Below are 24993 nucleotides of genomic sequence, written 5' to 3'. Positions count from 1 at the left end.
CAGAATCCTTTGCGGTTCTACCCGTGAATGACGTCACATTTTATTAACAATAAACTTAGTGTATATGTGCTCCTAAATTTGGTGAAAGTGATAAAAAAGAGACAGCTCTCTCTCTTTAACTAATTCAAAATATATTTCAATATTTATTTATGCAAAACAAAACAAGTTTACTCTAAATTGATGTTGTACAGTAAAAAAATGTTCTTGTGTTTTCCATAAAGTGTATGTAAATATCTGGTTTCAACTGTGAATGTACTGCTGTGTATTGAAATTCCTTTTGTTTTGCATAGAAATATACTGAACAACATCCAAAGCATAATATATAAAATAACATCTACCAGAGTTTTTCTTTGAAAGAAGCTCCTTATGTCCAGTCTTGTATATCAGTGCATAACTGAAACCGATTTATTTAGCCGTGGAGGGAAACAACTGAAAATATGAAATAAACACACATGTAAGCTGAGACTCTCTAAAGAAACAGCATTGTTGTTGTTCGGCTTTTCATTTCACCTTTTGTTGATTCACTTGAAGAGCAAGTAACGTAATATGGGTCAAGTGATCAGTTTGATATCAATCTTTTGTGATGCACCGTCATATTTACATTATTTGTACAGTACGAATGATTTCCTTTGGAACCTGGTCAAACTTCAGTTCTCTGTCTGCCTCGCTGCGCTTCTCCAACAGCGCACTCGCAGGCAGCAGCTGCCCCGCCCCCTCGCTCAGTGCCTGAGCTGGGATCATACCAATATTAAGGGGAAAAGTTCACAGCAAATGTCTTTAGTGGCAGGAAGGATCGATTCTTCACCAATAGTGAATGACTTTTTAGCCTTAGCAATACGGTTAGCCACCAAGTATGATGCTCTCAGTGCACTTGTATTTGTTGTTGTGGAGGCCCTCAGTAATGGCTTCTGTCCCTGTTGTTCCTGCTTTTTTCTTTTAAACTAGTCCAAAGGCTTGTTTTTTAATGTCTCCAAGTGACGAAGCAGTTTTGAAGGCTTCATTGCCTCATTGGAGAGCTGGTCTCCACATATATTATGCAGAGCGGGCTTGGTGCATGGGAATCACTTGTTGCAATATATCCACTTGTTGTCTGTTAAATGCAGCTTTCTTTTTCTTAGTAGTTGTCATAGACTCGTCTTCTGTCTCCTCACTGGGCCTTTTTTCCTTTGCAAAGAAACCCTCCAAAGACATCTGTTTTTTACTAATTTTGCTAGTTTGTGGGTTTAATATTAACTAATGTATCTTGACATGCGTCAAGAGTCAGTCATAGACTAGTAACTAGTCATAGACATAGTAACTGAGAGAATTCAGTCTTTTTCCAAATAAAACACTGTTCAGAGTCGGATAATAAATAAAACGGAAATAATGTAAGTTATTTATTTTTTCTGTGCGGTACGAGCTTCAACTCTCTTGACCCGGTACCAAACGACTCAAGGCCTGGCCCGTGGCCCGGGGGTTGGGGACCGCTGCTATAGACTACAGTGTACGCTCTACACCTACTTACTGGTTTTTGTTGCACCAGTCTGCATCTCCCAATTACTTTGTGTGTTTCGCTTACAGCTCCGCACCACCCAGGCGGCAAAAAATGTGCATGTTCTTTGTGATCTCGTAACCAATGCCCTCTGCCGTCAAAGTCGAGAATTAGTTAATGGGCATCATGTGACTAGTGGAAGCCAGATCCTTTTATTTAGCAAAATTGGGGTTATTAGTTAAATGTTATTGTTGAGGGGCACAGACAGCACATGTACACAGATTCAAAAATAGTAATGCCTCAAGAACAGGGCTTTTGGGACGTCCAAGAGGAAAGGGGCAAATGCTCAAGCCCCCTCCGTTATGGCAACGACGTTTAGAAATTTTGTCTTTTGGACGTTTAGAAAAGTCTTAGAAATGAATCGCATGCCAAAATGAAAACAAAAAAATTGGATGACATTAAAAACAAAAGAAACAAGAGACAAAGCGCTGAATAAGAACTTGTCAGCTTGTGAGTCTTGTAACTGGTGATGCTCCAAATGTTAAAAAATAAATATATAAAAACCAACAAACACCAAAAAGTGACTTTTATTATATGCTTATCCTGTGATCAGATAAAAAATATTTTATTAGAAGCAAGCTGGATCTAAGAGATTATTTCTACACAGCATCCTACAGTCAGTACAATTAATATGTCGGTATTGGTGGGATGAATATAAAATTCCCTCATCAGAAGGAAATAATAGTTTTATGTTATTTCATGTAACATGTGAAGAAATACAGGTTGATCACATGTTAAAAAATGTATATACTTATCGCTAAGACAGACTCAAATAAAAACGTATAATGAAGAAGACGTTTCCAGCGACGTTTAGTTAGAGCTGATGATAAATGTTGCTCTTTTGTTATCTCAGAAATGTAAATTTGTGGGTACAGAAGTAGAGCGCATGGGGATTTTTCCTATAGTTGCATTATTGGATTCAAAGGTCATTTCATCACCACAATAGTGCACAGGTAACTTTCCTTCACATTTGACCACAACTATTCTGTTAGTGAGAAGTGTGCCTTTATACTGACACTTGGGTTTCCTGGCTCCATTGTTCTTTAGGTCACATCTAACAATGCGAAACTTTGCTACACTCTTTGTCGTGCCATTCGTCTGATCATATCTTCCTTGACCGTTACAAATGGCTTTGACCTGTTTGTAATCACTGAGGATGAATGTGTTAACATCCTTACATTTGTTTCGATCAGCATATATTTTCTTTTTTTTCATTTCTGTATCACATTTTTTCACGCTCATCTTGGTATCTACATGCTGTCGTCTAAACTTTTCATAATTTGTTTCATTCAGTCGCTTCTCAATTCGGTTGGGTTGAAGATTGGCTGGTTTTGAGAGTCCAGTAACAAAGGGCAGCACAAGCAGCAAACAGGTAAACATGATCCTCATTGTTTCCTGGAGAGAGAAAAACAGGAACATTTTCCAGATCAAGAATTTAATGCAACAAAAGCGTCATCACTGTAGTGGCAGAAGTAAGTATTTGATCCCCTGCTGAATTTGTAAATTTGTTCCCTTATGAAGAAATAAACAGTCTCTAACTTTTGTGGATGTTTTATTTTACTGGAGAGAGACATGAACACCAACAGAAAAAAAACACAATACATGATTTCTTTTCACTGATTTGCATATAATTGAGTGAAGTAAGTTTTTGATCCTCGACAACCCAACAAGCGTTCTGGTTCCCACAGACTGGATTACAGTCAATCAATCAGTCCATTACAGATACTCCCAATCTCAGTTTATTATGTGTATAAAGCACACCTGTCCACAGTACCAAATTCTTCCATTCCAACTCCATCTCCACCACCATGGGAAAGATTGAAGAAGTGTAAAAGGATTAGTTACTGAGGTCTACTCGGGCAAGGGACCTCAGGGACAAGAAAAGTCATGGTCAAGACCAAAGACCTCTTATCTTGCTCCATGTAATATCTTGGCTCATGGGGTGAGGATAATCATGAGAAAGGTGTTGGATCAGCCCAAAACTACAGGCCAGTCTTAAGTTTGCCAGTAAACATCTAAATGATTGAGAGAAGGTTTGGGGGGAAATGCTGTGGTCATTTGAAATCAAAAACTCTGTGGCATGAACTGAGCCCACTGTGTTTGGAGGAAGAGAAATGCTGAGTGTAACCCACAGAACACCATCCCCACTGTCAAGCACAGAAGTGGAAACATTATACTGTGGGGCGCCTCGCCACATTGAGGCGGCCAGTAGATGGACCCATGTACTGCAAAATCTTGGACAAGAACCACTTTCTCTCAGGCAAAAGACTGAAGATGTGTCATCGATGGGTCTTCCAGCATGACAATGGCCTAAAACATACCACTGATGCATACTTTAGGTGTGGCTAAAGAAGAAGCACAAGGACATGGAGTGGAGCTAAGGCAGTCTCCAAACCTCAGTCCTGAAGAAAATCTGTGGAGGGAGCTGAAGCTTAAAGTTACCAAACAGCAGCAAAGAAATCTAAAGAATTTAGAGAGTTTGTGGAAGGAGGAGTGGAAAAAAATCCCTCCTGAGATGTGAGCAAACCCAGTGACCAACTACAAGAAACATATTACCGCAGTGCTGGGCAATAAGGGTTTCTCCACCAAGTACTAAGTTGTGTTTGAGATCAAATACTTACTTCACTCAGTGACATATAAATCAATTCATTTATTTTAGCAAATACATTTTTTATTGAATTTTGGTTGATATTCTGTCTCATTACATCAAAATGAAAATACTTAAAAAAATTAGAGACTGATCATTTAATATAAGTGAACAAACTTACAAACTCAGCAGGGGATCAAATGATTATTTCCCCCCAGATAATAGCTTCTTTTTATGACCAGCTTTTTTCTTTTTTGTCTTTTTGAAAAGCTGCTGGCCAACAAAGTTTTATTCATAGATGTTTTTTGCATTAGATAAATTTGCAAACTGAACTCCACGCTTCCAGAACCTCTCAGTTTCTTTGGCAGAGTTTACTTTTCATTTTTAATGGCTTGTTGTTTTTTTTATTGACTTATATAGAAACCCACACAAGTTTAACTTTAAAAACAACTTATGTAACAAAAAAATGAACCAACTTAATGGATCAACATAAATAAAAGGATAATTTCAGTGTTTTTCATCTATTCTTTATGGAGTTTTTCCAAAACATTTTCAAACGTTCAGATCTGTCTTTTATTTTCTTGTTTTAACATTATACATGGTGAACTAAAAACCCTGGAACATGGTTTGAAACATTGAAGGCAGCATGTTTCGCTTTTTGGCAGCTTTTATTTTGAAACTGCAACACTAAGCAGTACTTCTCCACACCTGTGGTGCACGCGCTGCGCAGACCCCGTCGGGCATGCGCGGCAGAGGAGGGGGCTGACTTGAGCAGAAAGCGCGGAGAGACAAGTCGGAAGGAAAAGACAGACGATCTCTGATAAAGCAAAGCAGACAGAAAGAATTTACCTGAGCTCTCTGCTGGACAGGTAATTACCGCAGTTTGGTTTAATATTTTGTTTTAAACAGTGTAACTACGAAGCGAACATAAATACAGGTGATATATTTTCATACAGTTATGTTCCAGTCGGGTTAATGTTTGTGTGTCCTCACCGTAAAGACTGCAGGTTATTGGAAAGTGCCTGAAAATATGTCTGCAAAGCACCCCTCAGTTGAAATATTAATTTTGGCTCGCTATCTACTCTAGAAAATAATTTGCGCGTCTACGTCGCCATTTACGGTTCAATGTGTGGCCGTAAGCAAGGAATTCCTGGTGCTTGAGGGTCATCTAGTAAACGCCAACCATCATTTAAAAATAACCAAAAACAGCTGTCATTACTTTAATGTAGTCTTTTAAATCATTAAATGATAAAATAAAGAAAATCAAAATCAATATAACAGCTTCAAAAAATTCAACATCTAAACCAGTCATTTTTTTCTTCAGTAAATATTTTGAAACTTATCAGAGGCACTGGAGGACATGTTGAACAATAATATTGTGTACGTTTTTTAGAGTATTACTGGATATTTTTAAAACAGGCAATTTTAATCATTTACTTACATATGGTAGATATGGTAAACAAGTGAAAATGAACAACAAATTAAGTAATTTAAATAAATTTGATGATTTGTTAACTCTCAGTTGATGAGTTCATGAGGTGTATCTAAAGGCAACTTCTCTACTTGCATCCACACATTGAACCTTACAGAGGGAAACGGTCATTGCACTCAGTCATGACAACATTCTTGTTAAATGTAATTATTATATTAGAAAGTTATGAAACTTTTAAGCAAACTTTTCCAAATGAGGACACTTACCGTATTTTTTGCTTTACTGATCAGTGGTTGGTTGATTAACCTGCAGGAGTTCAGGCACGAGTCAGTCGTCTGGAACAGCAGGTGGTGAAGATGTCTTCATTAAATGAAATGCTCTAAAGGGGGAATTAAAATTGAACATTATTTGAACATAAATAAAAAAAGATAGGCCTCTGCCTGTGCATGCACATTTCTTATTCACGATATTCATGGTCACAGAACCCAGATGATGCATGTTTTAAAGCCCATATCTGGTTAGTGAATGTGAGTATAAGTGTGGCAGGAGATCGAGTTATTCAAAATAAGCCTGTTGTCTATAAAAGATTTTAAATATACAAATAAAAAGTTCTTACCAAACGAGGAGTCAAGATGAGCAGAGACCAGGTCTAGTGCAGCTCAGCTGTTAGTAAATTCTACCTGAGCAGGTTGGAGCTCATTTGTGTCACAGACAAGTAAAACTTTGGGGGCTTCAGCTTTTAAACATTTCAGCAGCCCCACCTTAAATTAACTAGCATCAGTGTCTACATCACCAGCCCACCAGTTAGCACTGCTCTGTTTGTGGTTCAGAACATGCTACAAACATGATGTGAGGACCAGTGACCACAGCTGCAGATGCAGGTAGTCTCTCATAGCTCGCGTTACAACAATTGCAGCTATTTTTTTTTTTTCAATTCAATAAACCACATGTTTTAAAAATAAGTAAATAAAAAAATATTGACATTTGTGAAAAAAGTGCAGAAACTGCCTTTTGGCTTAGTTTTTGTTAAGGCAAGGCAAGTTTATTTGTATAGCACAATTCAACAACAAGGTGATTCAAAGTGCTTTACAGAGACATTAGAAACAAGAACAAATAAAAAGCATGATTTAAAATTGATTAAAACAAGCAAATAAACTAACTAACTAATTAACAAACAAACAAAACAGTATATAAAATCAAAACAGTATATAAAATCAGAACAGTAGATAAAATCAGTAGTTAAATGTAAGTTTTGAAATTTAAGCTTAAAGTGTGGATTTGGTGCTTTATTCAAATGCAGCTGAGAACAGGTGAGTCTTCAACCTGGATTTAAATAAACTGAGTGTTTCAGCTGATCTGAGGCTTTCTGGGAGTTTGTTCCAGATATAAGGAGCATAAAAGCTGAATGCAGCTTCTCCGTGTCTGGTTCTGACTCTGGGAACTGATAAAAGACCGGATCCAGATGACCTGAGGGATCTGGAAGGTTCATACTGGGTCAGGAGGTCATTGATGTATTTTGGTCCTAAACCATTCAGAGCTTTATAGGCCAGCATCAGAACTTTAAAGTCTATCCTCTGACGGACAGGCAGCCAGTGTAAGGACCTCAGAGCTGGACTGATGTGGTCCACTTTTTTGGTCTTAGTGAGGACTCGAGCAGCAGAGTTCTGAATGAGCTGTAGTTGTCTGACTGATTTTTTTAGGTAGACCTGTAAAGATGCTGTTACAGTAATCAAGCCTACTAAAGATGAATGCATGGACTAGTTTTTCCAGGTCCTGTTGAGACATCAGATCTTTTATCCTTGATATATTCTTGAGGTGATAGTAAGCTGACTTTGTTATTGTCTTAATGTGTTTTTCTAAGTTTAGGTCTGCATCCATCACTACACCCAAATTTCTCGCCTGGTTTGTGGTTTTTAGATGTATAGATTGAAGTTCTCTGGTGACCTGTAATCGTTTTTCTTTGGCGCCAAAGACTATTACCTCAGTTTTGTTTTGTTTAGCTGGAGAAAATTGTGGCACAACCAGTCATTGATTTCCTCAATGCATTTACCAAGAGCCTGTACAGGGCCTCGGTCTCCTGGTGACATTGTGATATATATTTGTGTGTCATCTGCATAGCTGGGATAGTTTATTTTGTTGTTGTTTATAATCTGTGCCAGTGGGAGCATGTAGATGTTAAACAGAAGGGGTCCCAAGATGGAACCTTGGGGAACTCCACATGTGATACTTGTCTGCTCAGATGTGAAGTTACCTATTGATACAAAGTATTTCCTGTTTTCTACGTATGTTTTGAACCAGTTTAGTACAGTTCCTGAAAGACCTGTCCAGTTCTCCAGTCGTTTGAGTAATATGTTGTGGTCAACTGTATCAAATGCTGCACTGAGATCCAGTAAAACTAGGACTGACATTTTTCCACTGTCTGTATTCAGACATATGTCATGAAACACTTTGGTCAGAGCGGTTTCAGTGCTGTGGTTCTGTCTAAAACCTGACTGGAAGGCATCGTAGCAATTATTCTGTTTTAAGAAGTAACTGAGCTGTTGAGAAACTGCTTTTTCAATGATCTTACTTAAAAACGGGAGATTTGAGATCGGCCTGTAGTTGTTCATTTGTGTCTTGTCAAGATTGTCCTTTTTCAGTATAGGTTTGATTACAGCAGTTTTTAGTGATTCTGGAAACACACCTGATAATAAAGAAAAGTTGACGATCTGTAACAGGTCTGACTCTAAAGTCTTTGAGACCTTTTTGAAAAAACTTGTTGGCAGGACATCTAAACAGCAGGAGGAGGAGTTCAGTTTACCTAAGATGTCCTCCAGGTCTTTGCTGTTAATAGGTTGAAACTGTTTCATGGTGTTTAAACAGTTTTTTGGTGGACACAGTACATATCCTGGATCTGCTGTTGATGTACCAATTGCTTGTCTAATTTTTTGGATTTTTTCAGTGAAGAATTTGGCAAAGTCATTGCAGGCCATGGTCGAATGAAGTTCAGCTGCCACTGACACAGGAGGGTTTGTTAGCCTGTCAACTGTAGAAAATAAGACTCGAGCATTATGGCTGTTTTTAGTGATGATGTCAGAGAAGTAGGACCTCCTTGCATTCCTCAGTTGTAAATTATAATTGTGAAGTTTCTCTTTATAAATGTCATAATGAACCTGGAGGTTTGTTTTTCTCCATCTGCGCTCAGCTTTCCTACACTCTCTTTTTTTCTTTTTTCACCAGTGTGGAGTTTCTCCATGGAGACTTTTTCCTTCCAGAGATAACCTTCACCTTAATGGGAGCAATAGTGTCCATTACATTTAACATGTTAGCATTGAAGCTATTGACGCGCTCATTGACTGAACCTTTGGACAGGTCAGGTGTTAATGGGAAGACCTGGTTAAAAATTGCACTACTGTGTTCAGTTATACACCGTTTTGTGATCACTGTTGTTGATATATTTGTGTGGGCTGAGATTTTACTTTCAAAGAAAACACAGTAATGATCAGACAGGCCCACATCAGACACAGTAACCTTTGAAATGCTCAGGCCTTAAGTAAATAATGGCACGGTTTAATATATCACGTGTTGTTATTCCCCTGATGTTGTATACACCTAACTTTAAAGTGGGCACTAAGACTCTATTGTAGAGTCTGACAGCAGCTGGAAAGATATCTGAAATTTCTCCTCGCACACTGTTGTTGCAGCAGCGTGTCACTGTAGGAGCTGCTCAGTGCTGCTAGGATGACCTGCATGTGGTGGGAGGTGGGTTTTTGTTTTATTTTTAATATCCTGTCCTATCTGCCAGCTTTTGCAATCAGAATTGTGACCTGAATGCATTGTGGTGCAGAACACATTTTGCTTTTGCAAGATCAGCTACTTAGAATCTCTATAGGCTCCTCTTGTTCAGGTGACTATGTTATCTGTTTATTTATTCATTTCTATTTGTGTTATTTCAGTTATTACACTGGTATAGTATGACTATGTCACCTGCAGCCTCCAGCAGTACCAGTTACCTGAGACCACACATCTCAGCGACGTGTGCGTGCCCATCCCAGCAGGGGAAAGAGGGAAGCCCCAGCTGTCCCAGCAGAACACACCATAAAAGATGATTGATGTCACCCCAGAGTCATAGACGGTCTTCAGAAACTCCAAAACAATTGAATCTAGGCTTCTAGGTGTCCATCAGGTGTGATGTCAGAGCCACCAGCCTGCAGCTGTTGTTCATTTACATCTGCCTAATTTATCATTTATCCTCAGCACAATTTTCAGTTCCCTTGCCTGAAACTGGATAACATGTAAAGTCTAAATTCAAACAAAGGTTGGGGAAACCTGCACTGAGCCGAGACAGAAGAAGTCTGAAGTCGAACTCGGATGAGTGACAGAGCGTTCCTGCTACTGAAAACTCTACGTCCAGATGAACAAAATGAACTTTTCGGGACAGGTCCCCAGATGTTTTCTCTTCTCAGAATCCTCTTCACAGATCGTATCTCTTTTATCTGACATACAGTCATGTGGAAAAGAGTGTTTTCATGGGAATCTATAGAGTACTCTGAAAAACTAAGCACTGTACATGAGTGAGTAGCTTGCAGAGCCACCTTTTAGCAGCAGTAGCGTCACCAAATTGTTTCTATATGACTCTTAGTCTCCATTCGCCTGACGTTTCTTTACATCGTTTTGTCAGTTCATTGAGGTTTGTGGTATTGTTTATGTAAAGCCCTCTTAATTTCCCAGCACTGTTTTTCCGGTTGAGGTGTGGACTGTGACCTGGTCATTGCAACACCTTGATTCTGTTGTAGCTCTGCTGATGTGCTTGGGATCTTTGTCCTGCTGCATTACCAAAACTCAGTTTTGACTGTAGACTACTTGGTATACAAGGGAATTCATGGAAAACTCAATGACTGCAAGGGCCCAGGTTCTGTAGCTGCAAGACAAGCTCAAATCATCACCCCTTCACCACCGTGATATATATATATATATATATATAGATATAGAGATATATATATATATATACAAAAAACTTGAATCTTACAGTGTTTATTTATCGGATAAAATAAGTTAAATGTCACCGTTATTATTGTCCAGCCGGAAACAGGCCAGGGGTGTCCAAATTCAGAGTCTGCGTCCACCTGAGGACCCGGCCTTCGTGGTCTAAGTGGGCTGGGTCCTCCAAAAGCCGGGCAGACCGGAAATGAGCAACTGTGAAATTGGACGGTCTAGCCTTCAGAATTACGTCACGAGGTCTCTCGGTGGAGTGAAACTCAGGTGTCTGCTCCTTGCTATCTAAAATATAACTGGACGCTGGCGTAAATTTTTGACCATCTCACACTTCTGTTTAATCAGTTTTCTGTTTGACGTTTATTCAGCTGTGTGAAAACCCCGGAGGAATCCTCCCGAGGGATTAATAAAGTTTTATTTAATCTAGTCTAATCTAATAACTTTAATCTCAGCCAAACCGATTTACTCACGAACAAATAAAACCCAATAACAAAAACATGTTTCAGTTATTTAAGTGACTTATATATCATGTTTAACCTGAGTAGCGAAAGACCGCGGGGGTTTGAAAACGATGTTCCAGGAGTTTGCTGTTCTCCCCAGCTCAGATATTTGAAGTTTACACAGCTATATTGTCGCCTGAAAATATGTTAAAAGTTTATTTTGTGACCCAGAAAGAGTAATAAGAGTAAAATTAAAACTAAGTAGCTGCAGTAGTAGTATCCATTGTTGGAAACTGGAATTGGCTGGGCCAATCTGGGATATGGTTTTTCAATTTTGTTGTCCGGGTGGAAAATCGGGAGAAATTGGGGAGAATGGTGGCTCCGGGAGACTTTTGGTAGCGGCACTGAAATTCGGAATTCTCCCGGAAAAATCGGGAGGGTTGGCATGTATGCATGTGAATCAACATTGCGGTTATTGTTGACAGCAGGCCTAAAATTTTATGATATTGGATCATGAAACTGTCCTCAGATATTAAATGTAAATGATTTGTTGCTGCCACAGGATTAGTCTTTCCTGCTTTGGTTTTGATGGAGCTGATGGTCTGTAGGAACAATGATATTCTCCTCAGAGAGGTGCAGCATAAAACAGGACTTTCCTGCATTAAAAGACATCCAGCGTAGTGTTCTTACTCTACCTAAATGGATCTGTTACATTAGTAATATATGGGAGTTGTATTTAAGTCCTTTCCACATGAGGACACTTACCTTATTTTGTGCTTTACTGATGAGTGGTTGGTTAATCTGCAGTGGTTGAGGTATGTGTCGGTCGTCTGGAAGAGAAGGTGAGAAGACGTCTTTAATGAATGTAATGCTCTGAAGGTGTCAGTGATTACTGTGAATTCATAGTAAAACTGGATTTCAATGAAAAGTTTATTTAAATTTGAGCATAAATCCATAAATTTGGTGTGTATAAATATACATAATATAAATAAAACATTCTTACCAATTGAGGAGTGAAGACTCGATGAGCAGAGATCACGTCTGGTGCAGCTCAGACACGCAGTTCTGTCACACAAGCAGAAGAACTGACACTTGGCTCTGGAGGCTTCAGTTTTTATACATTTTAAGTAGCTCCAAAAATAATCAAGACCTACGTCACTAGTGCACCAATTGTAACACACTTCTCTTTTTGTGGTTCAGAAAAACATTGCAAATGTGAGGAGAAATGACCACAATAGCATGCAGATGTGCTTTGTTATTCACAGCTGAGTCCTGCAAGCAGTTCCTGTGGCCAAACTATTGACAATGTCTTTAAATTATTTTTCTTTACATAAATAAACTGAGTGCACCTAAGAATTGCAGGCAATTGCTTTTCAGATTTACATTTCAAATAAGGATCCAAATGCAGACACAACAGAGAAAAGGGAAGAAAAAGGTATTTAATTAAAACAAAAGTCAAGGCTCAACACAGGCACGAGAAAAACTAAATATTCCAAAATTAAATAAGGACATGGAAAACACACAATGGACTGGAGATACAACTTCATATGGCATAAATTTCTTATTGAAAACTAATTTTAAAAGACTCCTAAAATGTAAAATAAAGACACTAAAATCATCAAATAAGAACCTCCAGCAGGTTAAGTCTCAAACACAACTGAAGATGAACACACCAGACCCCCAGGGGCTCTTACTGTTACAGTCCACCCTTTTTGTTCAGTTCAGGAAATCCTGTATTATCCAGTTCTGTATTTCATAGCATTACCAGGCCACTTTCCCTGTAAGAATCCATTATCTCTCTTTACTCCCAGCCAGTTGTCTGTCAGAGGAGCACAGGTGCCATCTCTTACACTTTGTAAGTGATAGTTGGACACAAAAGAAACCTTTGATAATAACCAAACATAATATCTGTGTACTAATAAGCAAACACAATGATCTTTCTTTTACTTTTTACACATGAACACAAACCTGACGAAACAAAGCAAAGATGAAAACCAGCCCAAAGTGACTTTAAAGCGATTGCCACAGTGATTCTACCATAGAAACCTGTACAGGTAGAAACAGAAGCTGCAGTCTGACTGCCCATAACTGTCTTTCCTTAGGGATTATTAAACTATTCTGATTCTGACTGATTGTTACCTGTTGAGGGTCAGGGTCTGGCTGGTTGGTCGGAGTCAGCATGCACTCAGCTGTATCATCACTCTTCTTTGTTAGCTCTTTACGTTAGCATGTTGTCTGTGCTGTTGGTTTGATTTTGTTTTGTCTGTCTGCCTGACATGCAGATTACCGAAGATCATTTCTTAAGCAACAATTAACAACATCATTGTAACAGTAACGTAATTAGCAAATTTAATACAGGATTGAGTTAGATTACTGCATTATTAAAAAATGTAATGAGATTACAGTAACAGTTTGTAACACATTCCTTGTGCTCAGAACATCTTTAACATGAGTTTTCAGGGGACAAAGACACAAACAAAACAAACATATGACACACAAATAGTCAGGTCTGTTTTTTACAGATGCAGAGCAACACTAACATCTGCATTCACTTCTACTCAGTGAGCAATACACATATTATTAAAGTTATATGAAATTATGAACTTCTTTACCTTTTGTGACACTAATTCTGTCAGAAAACAGTGGAACAGTTAGATCAACAATTTAATTCTGAAATCCTAATCTTTGAAAAGCAACACTGTTAAATCATTGAAAAGATTTAATTGTGCATGTCAATACAAATGTGACCTAGGGGTTTGACTGTCTGGTTATAGCTACATGGGTTTCTTTTAGCTTGCAGGGCCCTGTTTCAGGAAGCCGGTTTAGAAAACTCAGAGTGAAAAACGATACTCAGGGTTGAGTAACCCCGAACTGTCCAACTCGGAATATTCGGTTTCAGAAAGGCTGATAAGCAATTAGTTCAATCACGCGGAGTTGCTTTACCCGAGTAAAAGCGCGGCGCACGAGGATACATAAAGCCCTGATAATGGGAAGCACAGAGTAAAGCGAGTCACCATGGAGGGACGGAGGGGAAAGAAGGCGCGGTCAATGTATTTTACAGCGCTTGAGGCCGAAATTCTGATGGCAGCATATGCCGGATTCAACATGCAATGTTGCGGGAAAAAAGTAACACAGCCTCAGGTGCCAAAGGGAAGGGAGCATGCATGGCAAAACCAAAGCGACAGAGTCAATGCCTGTGAGTCGTTAATGTAAACATTGATCGAGGGATTTCCACCCATTTAACACGTTATTTTATCATATGTTATTTTATTTGTTATTATATACATTTTATTTTGTCATGTGATGTGAGCGCAGGTGCAACCCAACAGGCCCCAAACGTGCCTGGCAGCAAGTAAAAATGAAATATAAAAATATAGTCCAAACAGGTAAGGTGTAATTGTATTATGAGCCATAGTGCTTGGTCTGTTTGTCCCATGTAAATCAATTGCAGTTAGAGGCTACATTAATTTTCTTTCTGTAAGCACTTATTGAAATTATCTGAGCACATTACAAGTACATATTTGCTTACTCTGTATGCTCAAATGTGACCCCGTTATAGCCAACAGAAAAAAAGCGGAGGCCCGAAAAACAGGTGGGGGTCCTCCACCACCACCACTCACAGAGGCTGAGCAGTTGGCCCTCAGCCAAAACAGTGGGCGCCCTGTGGCCGAAGGCATCTCTGCGGGGACATCCTCTGAGTCAATAACCCCGCAAGACACAAGTGCCTACATAAGGGGTAAATTCAAAATAATACATGATGTGCATACATCCTTTCTTCCCAGTCACCTTTGCAGTGCTACTCATTCATTTGATAAACTCTTTACCATAATGGATTATTTTGTAGTGAAGTTATTTTCCTACTGATTTTGCCTTGCCTCAGTCTTGGTTGTCTTTGAGAGCATAATGACAATGAAGTGTAAGGTGATTGGTATGTTTGTTAATTGCCATTTGGTCCCTTGTAAGTTATAAGTGACCTGTATAAACCTCATATTCTATCAGTTGATGGTGGTGGTGTACTGCATCTGGTGCAGCCTCCTGTTGAGCCAGACCAACATGCAGTTGTGAGTAATACTCCACAGATTATATGAGTTTACAGTAGAACAGCAATGTTGTTTATTTCTTTACTGCAGGAAAATAATGAAGAAACATTGACAGCTGTTACAGAGAAGGAAGCAACAGAGACACTTTATGAGGTTTACATCTTTTAATACTTTGTGTACAGGAAATACAGGTGACCAATAAAGCCAGTTGAACAAAAAATCTGTTTATTCTTCTTTCAACATGTTGAGGTGATGGGTCAAAAGAAATGATTGTGACATATGGTGTCTCTGACTGCTCTTCCATCTTGTATGTCCGTGGGAGGGTCAGGATGTTCATGGTTTGGATCACTGCTGATGTTTGGTTCAGAAGGACAGTGTTCTCCTCTAATTGTGGCAATGTTGTGAAGAATCACACATGCCACAATAATGTCACATGCCCTTTCTGGGGTGACCCTGAGTCTTTGCAGGCACTGGAACCGGGCCTTAAGCATTCCGATAGTCATTTCAATTCTGGCTCTTGTCCTGCAATTAGCCAGATTATATCGCTGCTGTGGGCCCGGTTCAGGGTCAGGGTAAGGGGTAAGCAAATAGGGTAAACATGGATACCCCCTATCACCAAGCAAGTAGCCAGTGAACTCTCCTAAGACAGAAGGATACACTTCAGTTCAAATGTCCCTGAAGCAATTGGTCTTTATATATTTTACAGTATTCTCAACTCACCATGTCCAAATTTTGTGCTCAGTGTACATTCACGGAATATTTGTGAGTCATGGACAGAGCCTGGCCGCTTGGCTTCCACATTTGTGATAATGTTGGCAGCATCACATATGATCTTCACAGTGCAGAGAACACAAATTAGCATCCATTACTATAATGAAATAATTTGTTAGTTTGAAATGCTACAGGGAACTATGTACCTGTACATTAATGCTGTGGAAGGATTTCCTGTTCACATAGTCTCCTTCATTTACTGAAGGAGCAATGATTGGAATGTGAGTGCCATCTATACAGCCAATCACGCCTGGGAACCCTGAAAATAAATGTAGAATTTAAGTAGTAGTCCAGGTATCACCACATCATACATTACGTTTTGGTCATCCTGATACCTGCAATTTTGTGGAATCCCTCTTTGATAAATCTTGTGGGTCTATGACCGGGGAACACCACAGACGAGTACAGGAGACGTTTCAGTGCAACTGTAACATTCCTGACTGCCCGACAGACGGTAGCCTTGGAAACGTGCTCAGCGTCACCAATATTATACAGAAAGCTCCCGTTTGCAAAAAACCGAAGTGCAATACAAATAATATGTAATGAACTGAGAGAATGTCCGCGATGTGTCACATGCGTAATATATGGCCTGAGGATGTTATTCAAATAAATTGTAGATTGTGCTGAAAAACGGTAACGTTCACACAGAAAATCATCAGGAAATGATAAAATGTCCGAACGCGCTCTGATCACTCTCTCCCGGCGGAGAGCTCTGCGGAGAATTTGGGCTTCACGATCTACTGGCTCTTCAAGGAAGGGACACGCCATGTCCGACACTTCCTACTGTCAGGTTTCCGACAAAGGGGCGGAGACAGTCAGGGTTAGTTGTAGTAAACCTGCTAGGGGGCAGGTTAGCTTCACGGCGTGTGTCGTCATAGTGACTCACTCAGGCTTCAGCTGAACTCGCTTTGTGAAACCGAAAACCCAGAGTTTTCGTTAACTCAGGGTATACTTACTCAGTTTTTCCACTAAACCGGCTTCCTGAAACAGGGCCCAGGTCTTTCACAGAAGAACAAAAAACACCCCTGAAGGCTCAAGATTTCTGATGGTCAGTGCAACCTCACACACTAAGTTCGTCTTACCATCAGATTTCAAACAATTGAAACACAGTAAGTTATTGTTTTGTATGTGTCATGATGATAGATTCATTTACGGGTATCACAATGCTCATATCTGAAAGTAAACTGTGATATATATATGTTGCACACTTGGACAAATGACACTTCCAGGCATGCATGAGTTCAGAATCGTTCTCTTTACTTGCTCATTTGCAACTGCAAATACAAAACACAAGCACTTCAGTTCAGCGTAGCTGCACTCTGCAGGCTATCTGTGCAGTAGAACACACAGGACCCCAAAGCTGCCCGATTCAGTGCCTGCGTGAGCGCCACCTGTGGGAATCATCATTGATCAGAATATCCTAGCTGGATTGCCAGTTATCACAGTATGTGTCAGAAATAGTAATAAAGAACTGAACGCATAACATAACAATGATAAGAATGCATGAAATTATGGAGAGGGGGGGGGGGGGGGGGGGGGCAATATCTATTACAATACTTCCATTACATGAGTCCCACACTCTCCCCTCCAAAAATGAATGTCATCCTGACATTAGAGATTTCCCAGAATACACGTCTTCAACAGAAGGTTACAGCAGTAGCTTCACTGGGAGTCAGCCTCTAAAGATACTTTCTGTCCGGTAACAGTCTTTGGCATGACATACATCTCCCCCTTCATGTCATGTACCAGCAACAGACACTACTGGCCAGGCAATGTCTGTAAAGTCTCTCCGCCTCTCAGCCGTGCTCTGTATCAGACTGAAGGTGTAGACCTATCACTCTACCATGTAACCTTTTACACAGACACACATTTACTGCTGTATATCTCACATACAAGCCAGTATCTCTCTTTGTGTAGCTAGTCTGGTTCTGGTACTCCCTGTTTAACTCATGTGTACTATTAAACTAATACATGCAGTTGTTGCTCTGTCAAATTTGCTCTTTTTAACATTTGCTACTGTGAACACTTCCCTTTCTGTTTAAACTGTCACCACAGTAAACTCAACATGTGACAATGAACTTAGTTTTTTTTTTTCTTAGCTGTGGACATCATTTGTGTCTGTTTATGACTGATGGCTGACCTAAGGTGTCATATGTGAGTGTCTTGGGTGGATTTCTGCATCGAAAAGGATACTTTCTTATGGGAACTGGCTGTGAGTTGGCCTCTCCCTTGTCTTCCTCATCAGATGACGACACCTGTTCTTGATTTCTTCTGTTCTCCTCCCCAGACAGCTCACTTCGCCCTGCCTCCTCCTCTGCACTTGACTCCAGTCCACCTTTTCCACCCTCGTCTAGGCACTCGCTGCTGACACCACCACTTGACAGTTCTCCGTTAGCTTCTTCTGGCTGGAACTCCTCTGCCTCTGCCCGCAGCTGACTCCTGATCTGGGTGGGTGATTCCGCAGCTTGTGTGGTGATAATTCCCCAGTCACCCTCATCCTCTGAACCGCTGTCGTGGTCACTCTCCTGCTGCTTTTCTTGGGTCTTTCCTTTTCTTTGTTGTTTGGCATCCTCCTTCCCATTCTTGTTTTTCTCCAGCTTCTCCTCCTGAACGGGGAGAAAGTCACAGGGCAGTAGGAGGTTCCTGTACAGAACTCTCACTTTCCCTGGTCCTCTCTCTGGCTGTACGGCATAGACAGGGCTATCTTTGTGCTTTCTTTCTAACACAACATGTACTCGCTCCTCCCAGTAAGACCGTAGCTTTCCGGGCCCACCCCGGTCTCTGAAGTTCTGTACTAGCACTCAACATCCCGGTTGCAGTTCCACTCCATGAGCCTTTCAATCGTACTGCCTTTTCGCTCTGTTCCTCTCTTTCTGAGCTGTTTCTGATGCCAATCTGTATGCCTCTTGCATCCTACTTCTCCACTTACGGACATAATCACCGTGAGAAGTACTCTGGTCACCTGGAACCAGGCCAAACATGATGTCCACTGGTAGGCGGGGGTTTCTGCCATAGAGAAGATAATATGGGGCATATCCTGTTGCTTCACTGCGTGTGCAGTTATACGCATGCACAACTTTGCTCAAGGAGTTTTTCCAGTCTGCCTTGGCTTCCTCTGCCAGGCTCCTCAACATGGAAAGGAGTGTCCGATTAAATCTCTCCGCCTGACCGTTCCCCGCTGCATGGTAAGGTGTTGTGCGTGACCCCTGGATTCCACAGTACCTTTCCAGGGTGGCAAACAGCTGGTTCTCGAACCCCCTTCCCTGATCATGGAGTAACTGGGCAGGGAATCCATATTTGAGCACAAAATCTCCAAAGATCTTTTCTGCTGCTGTTCTTGCTGACTTGTTGGTGCATGCATATGCCTGTGCAAACCGGGTGAAATGATCCATCACGACTAGAATGTACTCATATCCTCCTTTACAACTCTCCAGATGCAGGAAGTCTATTGAGACCATCTCAAAAGGGTATGTGGTGACAATGTTGACCAGCGGTGCTCTGGTTGGTTTGCCTGGACATTTCCGTTTCAAGCAACTGCACACCTTAGTCACATAATGTTCCACATGTCTTTGCATATGTGGCTAATAGAATCGATCACGGACCAAGGCGAGTGTCCGCTCCACTCCGAGATGTCCCATTTCCTCATGGAGCTCCTTGTACACCAGCTGATGGACTTTTGTGGGTAACACTAGCTGAGCTCGAGCAGCTGATTTCCTGTACAGGATGTCGTCTTTGTCGAGATACAGCTTACTCTTTTCCCGGCTTAGAACTGAAGTGTCTTCACCCCTGTCTCTTCCTCTCCAAGGAGGCCATTGTCCTGTCATAACACATTCTCGCACCCTGCCAATGACTGGATCATCCTCCTGTGCTTTCTTTAGTGTCTCTTTGGAGATCTGTGTCACTGGGGCCATTACTCGTTCATGCTCTACATCAGCACATGCTGTGGTTATGGTAACCGGACACATCCATGGCTCATGTTCATGGAATTTCAGCTGAAGTGCCTGTGTCGCAGGTGTGATTATCTCTGGTTTCATTTCCTGCGAGCATGTGCGCATGTAGTCCTCCATGTCTAGTGGCATCCGTGATAAACCATCAGCATCGCCATTAGCCCTTCCCGGCCGATACTTGATTGAGAAGTTAAAATCGGCTAGCTCAGCAACCCACCGGTGTGTTGTAGCATTTAGCTTCGCTGTAGTCAGGACGTAGGTCAACGGATTGTTATCTGTATACACTGTGAAAGAAGGTGCGTAGTACAGATACTCCCGAAACCTCTCACAGATTGCCCACTTCATTGCTAGAAACTCTAGCTTTCCAGAGTGGAGGTGGTAGTTGGTTTCTGGAGCTGTTAGAGTTCTCGACCCATACCCAATGACAACCAGTTGGCCCTGCTGTCTCTGGTACAGGACTGCACCAAGCCCTTCTTGAGAGGCATCGCAGTGCAGCACAAATGGCCTTTCGAAGTCAGGGTATGCTAGGAGTGTTGGACTCAGCAGGTGTTCTATAAGTTGGCATAGCACTGCCTGGTGTTGTTCCGTCCATGTGATTGGCTGGCTTGAGTGGAGTTGGTCTGATTTTTTTCCACTGTCCTTTGTGCCTTATTACCGTTGATCTTCTGTCAGTAATCACTTGAATCTTTCTGGTCGATAGCAGCTGGTATAGTGGCTTGGCAGTGCGTGAGAAGTTTGGAATGTAGGGGCGGTAGTATGACAGGAAACCTAGCATTTTCCTTAGGTCTCCCACAGTCTGAGGTTTGCGGTTTTTTAGTGCTTGCACTGGTGCCAATTCAGCAGGGTCCATGCAGTAGCCATCTTTGGATACAATCTTTTCCAAGAATTTCACCTTGTCCTTGAACACTTCACACTTTTTGGGGGTTAGCTTCACCCCGTGCTCTTGATAGCGGCGCAGGACCTCCCTCAGATCACGCAGGTGGTCCTCAAATGATCTGCTGTGGACCAAATTGTCATCCAGATATGGCTGAGATATTTCATCCCTCAAGCCTGCAAGGCACTCTTCCATACTGCGCTCGAACTCTGCTGGAGCCGAGGACAAACCAAAGGGAATCCTTACCCACTCATATAAGCCCCAAGATGTGATAAAGGCTGTGAGGGGTCTGCTACTCTCCTCCAGGAAACCCTGGTGGTACGCCTTGCCCTGGTCCAACACTGAGAACCATGCACTCCCAGTCAGGCTGTTTAACATGTTTTGAACACGACGGATGGGGTGACCGTCAGGAACGGATTTCCGGTTTAACTCACGGTAATCCACGCAGAGACGCAGACTTCCATCCTTCTTGCGCACGCAGACGATGGGTGATGCGTAGGGGGATCGGGATTTCTGAATCCATCCTCTATTCAACAGGTCCTCCAAATACTCCTTCACCTCCTTGTGCAGTGGCTTGGGGACTGAGATGTATGTGCATCTTACTGGGGTTGTGTCATTTAATCTGATCTTTAACTTCAGGGAGGGGATGCATCCCACATCGCTCTCATCTTTTGAAAATGCAGCACACTCTTCACACAGGACTTTTCTCACCTGCTCCTGCTGATCTGGGGTCAGGTGATCAACTGACACAGGTGGGTCCCATAAATCTTGGCTGCAACTGCCCACCTCTTCATACTCCCCTTTGTGCTGTTCTGGGGTGCTGACGGTGCTCCCTGTGTTTTCACTAGCACACGTCAACTTGCCCATGTTTTCAGCACTTACTGGTCTTACGTCTACTGGGTAAATAGCCTTCACTTGCTATAGTTGTCCCAACACTACATGAGGGAGGAGGGTGATGTCCTGGCTGCCACCATTCGTGACTGGAATACCCACCCTGGACCGGGTTCCCCTCTGCAGGCCAATGACAGTTTCATTCAGGTTAACCCCCTCTGGTAGTTTTGAAATGTCCTCTGGTTTGAAAAGAACCTCCTGTGTCAGGGGGAGGGGACCTGTCCTCACACTGCACTTAACCTCCCTGCTTTGTCCAGCTGGAATCACTATCTTTTGTCTCCCAACTTTCACCACACCCTCCTCGTCATTTTTGTAGCAGCGCTGCACGATGTTAATTAGCACTTCCGCTTTCTTACAATCAATTGAGAAGGCTTCCTTTACCACCGCAGGTGTAACGTCTGGATGCTGCTCCATTCCATCCTTTACAAAATGTTCAATCACATTATAGCCAATGATAGGTGGCTCTGCTACTCCTGGTTCTTTTGAAACAAGCACAGGGACAACTAACTCTGGCTGTGGATCTCTAGTTGACCCCAGTCTAAATTTTAGCTCAACCCAACCTGCGAAGGGTATGGGTGTTTGGTTCGCTGCTTTGCCCACCAGAGCCTCATCCTCACCTAGGAGTTCACTTGTGCTTCTCAGTTGGATATGTGGAAAGCAGGACTTCCTCCAGTTCTCATTAATGATAGTCACCTGTGAACCTGTATCCCACAATGCTTGTGTTTCTACACCTTCAAAGAAACAATCCACCATACACTTCTTCCCGATCAGGGCTCTCAGCTTAGCCTGACAGCGTAGTGAGAGATGACTGGCATACGTGGCACCCACAGTCTCTTTAGCCTTGCCACTCTGCTCTAATTCTGCCTCCAGCTGTCTTATTCGATTCCAAAGCAGTTCATGCAACTTGTCGTCTGCTTCAGCATGGATGGGAATTAATGATTTGGGAGGGGCAATGGTCTGGATTCCCACTTGAGTGCCCTCCAATCTTTCTGTTGCCCCCTTCGCCCTCTACAGCCTCTGGAGGCTGGCCACAGTTGAAGCAGTGTTCACACCCATCATTGGTTCCCTGCTCCTGGCATGCCTTACATCCCCTCCTCCCACTGGTTCTTAGTGGGCGAGTGGGGCCATGAGGGGTGGTGATGCTCCTCCTTAATTCAGCCATCTCCTCTCTCAGCAGCCTGACCGCTTCATGCAGCTCTGACTCTCGGGAAGCAGCTACAACAGGTGTTCTGCGGTTCTTGGGTTTCACCACTTCAGCTGATTGCTCTTGAGTCCTAGTTTCGCCTACACCCAGACCCAATTGACTGGTTGGCCTTTCCGTCTGGAGTTCATTTACTTTTACAGATTTGCTGCCTGTAGTTTTCTTTTGCTTCAATTGCCTTTCTGATTCAACACTAGCTGCTTCATTCATCTTATCAATGAGGGTTTCATCTGATAAGGACTGATAAGGAATGGGAAGGAGAGCTACAGGCAGAAGATGGAGAACCAGCTTCAACAAAACAACGTTGGTGAAGTCTGGAGAGGCCTCAGAACCATCTCGGGCCACAAACAGCAGAACTCTCTGCCTGGGAGGGATGTGAGATGGGCAAATGAACTGAATCATTTCTTCAACAGATTTGACTCAGCCATGAGGCAGTCTGCAACATCGGCTGCAGACTCACCCACCCCCACTGCTGCTGTTCCACCTCAGACACTTCACACCTCCTCTATTCACCCTGCTCACTCCCCCCCACCCCCAACAACAGCATCCAATACACACTCAACACAAGGCTCCAGCCTGTCTCTCTCAACCACCCAGGTTAGGAGGGAACTGAGGAGGATTAATGGCAAGAAGGCAGCGGGTCCAGATGGCATCAGCTCGAGGGTCGTCAGGTCCTGCGCGGACCAACTGTGTGGGGTGATGGAGCACCTCTTCAACCTGAGCCTGAGGTTGGGAAGAGTCCCACAGCTCTGGAAAACCTCCTGTGTTGTACCAGTGCCAAAGACTTCACGCCCCAAGGACCTCAACAGCTACAGGCCGGTGGCTCTGACATCCCACCTGATGAAGACCCTGGAGCGGTTGGTCCTGGCTCAGCTTCGGCGCCTAATAAGCTCATCACTGGACCCACTTCAGTTTGCCTACCAGCCCGGCATTGGAGCGGATGATGCCGTCATTCACCTCCTACATCGTTCCCTCGCTCACCTGGAGACCGCTGGAAGCACTGTGAGAATCATGTTCTTTGATTTCTCCAGTGCCTTCAACACCATTCTTCCCTCGGTTCTAAAGGACAAGCTGGTGAACTCTGGAGTGGACCATCACCTCACTACCTGGATCCTGGACTACCTCACCGACCGACCACAGTATGTGAGGACTCAGGGCTGTGTGTCGGACAGGGTCGTCTGCAGTATGGGGGCCCCACAGGGAACGGTTCTGGCTCCGTTCCTCTTCACCATCTACACTGCAGACTTCTCCCACAATTCCACCCAGTGCTTCCTGCAGAAGTTCTCTGATGACTCTGCAATAGTCGGCCTCATCACTGATGGGGACGACAAGGAGTACAGAGGTCTGACCCAAGACTTTGTGGACTGGTGCCAGCTGAACTACCTCCAGATCAACGCCAGTAAAACCAAGGAACTGGTGGTAGACTTCCGCAGGCACAAGCATTCTCCACTGCAACCACTGAACATCCAAGGTATGGACATTGAGGCTGTGGACAGCTACAGGTACCTTGGTGTTCATCTGAACAATAGACTGGACTGGACTCATAACTCAGACGCCCTCTACAGGAAAGGGCAGAGCAGGCTGTACCTGCTGCGGAGACTCAGGTCATTTGGAGTGGAGGGCCCACTCCTGAAGACCTTCTATGACTCTGTTGTGGCTTCTGCTATCTTTTATGGCGTGGTCTGCTGGGGCGGCAGCATCTCTGCTGGGGACAGGAAGAGACTGAACAGGGTGATCCGAAGGGCCAGCTCTGTTCTAGGATGCCCTCTGGACCCAGTGGAGGTGGTGAGTGACAGGAGAACGGCGGCTAAGCTGTCATCCCTGATGGACAACATCTCCCACCCCATGCAGCAGACTGTGACAGCACTGAGCAGCTCCTTCAGTGGGAGACTGCGGCACCCACGGTGTGGGACGGAGAGATTTCGCAGGTCTTTCCTCCCCACTGCTGTCAGACTCCATAATAAAGACTTTAACTGATCAAGCACACACATCCATACATATGCAATAATACTAAGTGCAATAATCCTTTCTGTCATCGTTGTATTTTTACTCAGTTGTATATAGTATTTGTATTTGTATTCTATTTTTATCTTATTGTATATTTATTTTATTTTATTCTACTGTATATAGTATTTTATTTTATTCTATTCTGTACAGTTGTGTACTGTATTTATTCTTATTGTATTCTAATTTTTGCCTCATAACTTTTGCACTGTCCACTTCCTGCTGTGACAAAACAAATTTCCCACGTGTGGGACTAATAAAGGTTATCTTATCTTATCTTATCTTATCTTATCTGTCACCC

The 24993-nt window shown here is 42.5% G+C and overlaps 2 long non-coding RNA genes across 2 annotated transcripts; one reads left to right on the top strand and one right to left on the bottom strand.

Annotated features, from left to right (window-relative positions):
• Positions 1-2042: 2042 nt before the first annotated feature.
• LOC113017560 (uncharacterized) lies at positions 2043-6373 on the bottom strand. Its single transcript, XR_003271500.1, has 3 exons — positions 6167-6373; positions 5817-5929; positions 2043-2926 (listed from the first exon to the last, which is right to left on the bottom strand). It is a non-coding gene; the product is annotated as an uncharacterized LOC113017560 (long non-coding RNA).
• Positions 4927-9782, top strand: LOC113017561 (uncharacterized). The gene is made up of 3 exons (XR_003271501.1): positions 4927-4987; positions 9234-9291; positions 9486-9782. It is a non-coding gene; the product is annotated as an uncharacterized LOC113017561 (long non-coding RNA).
• The last annotated feature ends 15211 nt before the right edge of the window (positions 9783-24993 follow it).

This window comes from Astatotilapia calliptera, unplaced genomic scaffold (genome assembly GCF_900246225.1).
Source record: "Astatotilapia calliptera unplaced genomic scaffold, fAstCal1.2 U_scaffold_15, whole genome shotgun sequence".
In the NCBI taxonomy this organism is placed as follows: Eukaryota; Metazoa; Chordata; class Actinopteri; order Cichliformes; family Cichlidae; genus Astatotilapia; species Astatotilapia calliptera.
Note: the sequence above shows the minus strand (reverse complement) of the source record. Positions and strands in the feature narration are given on the sequence as shown.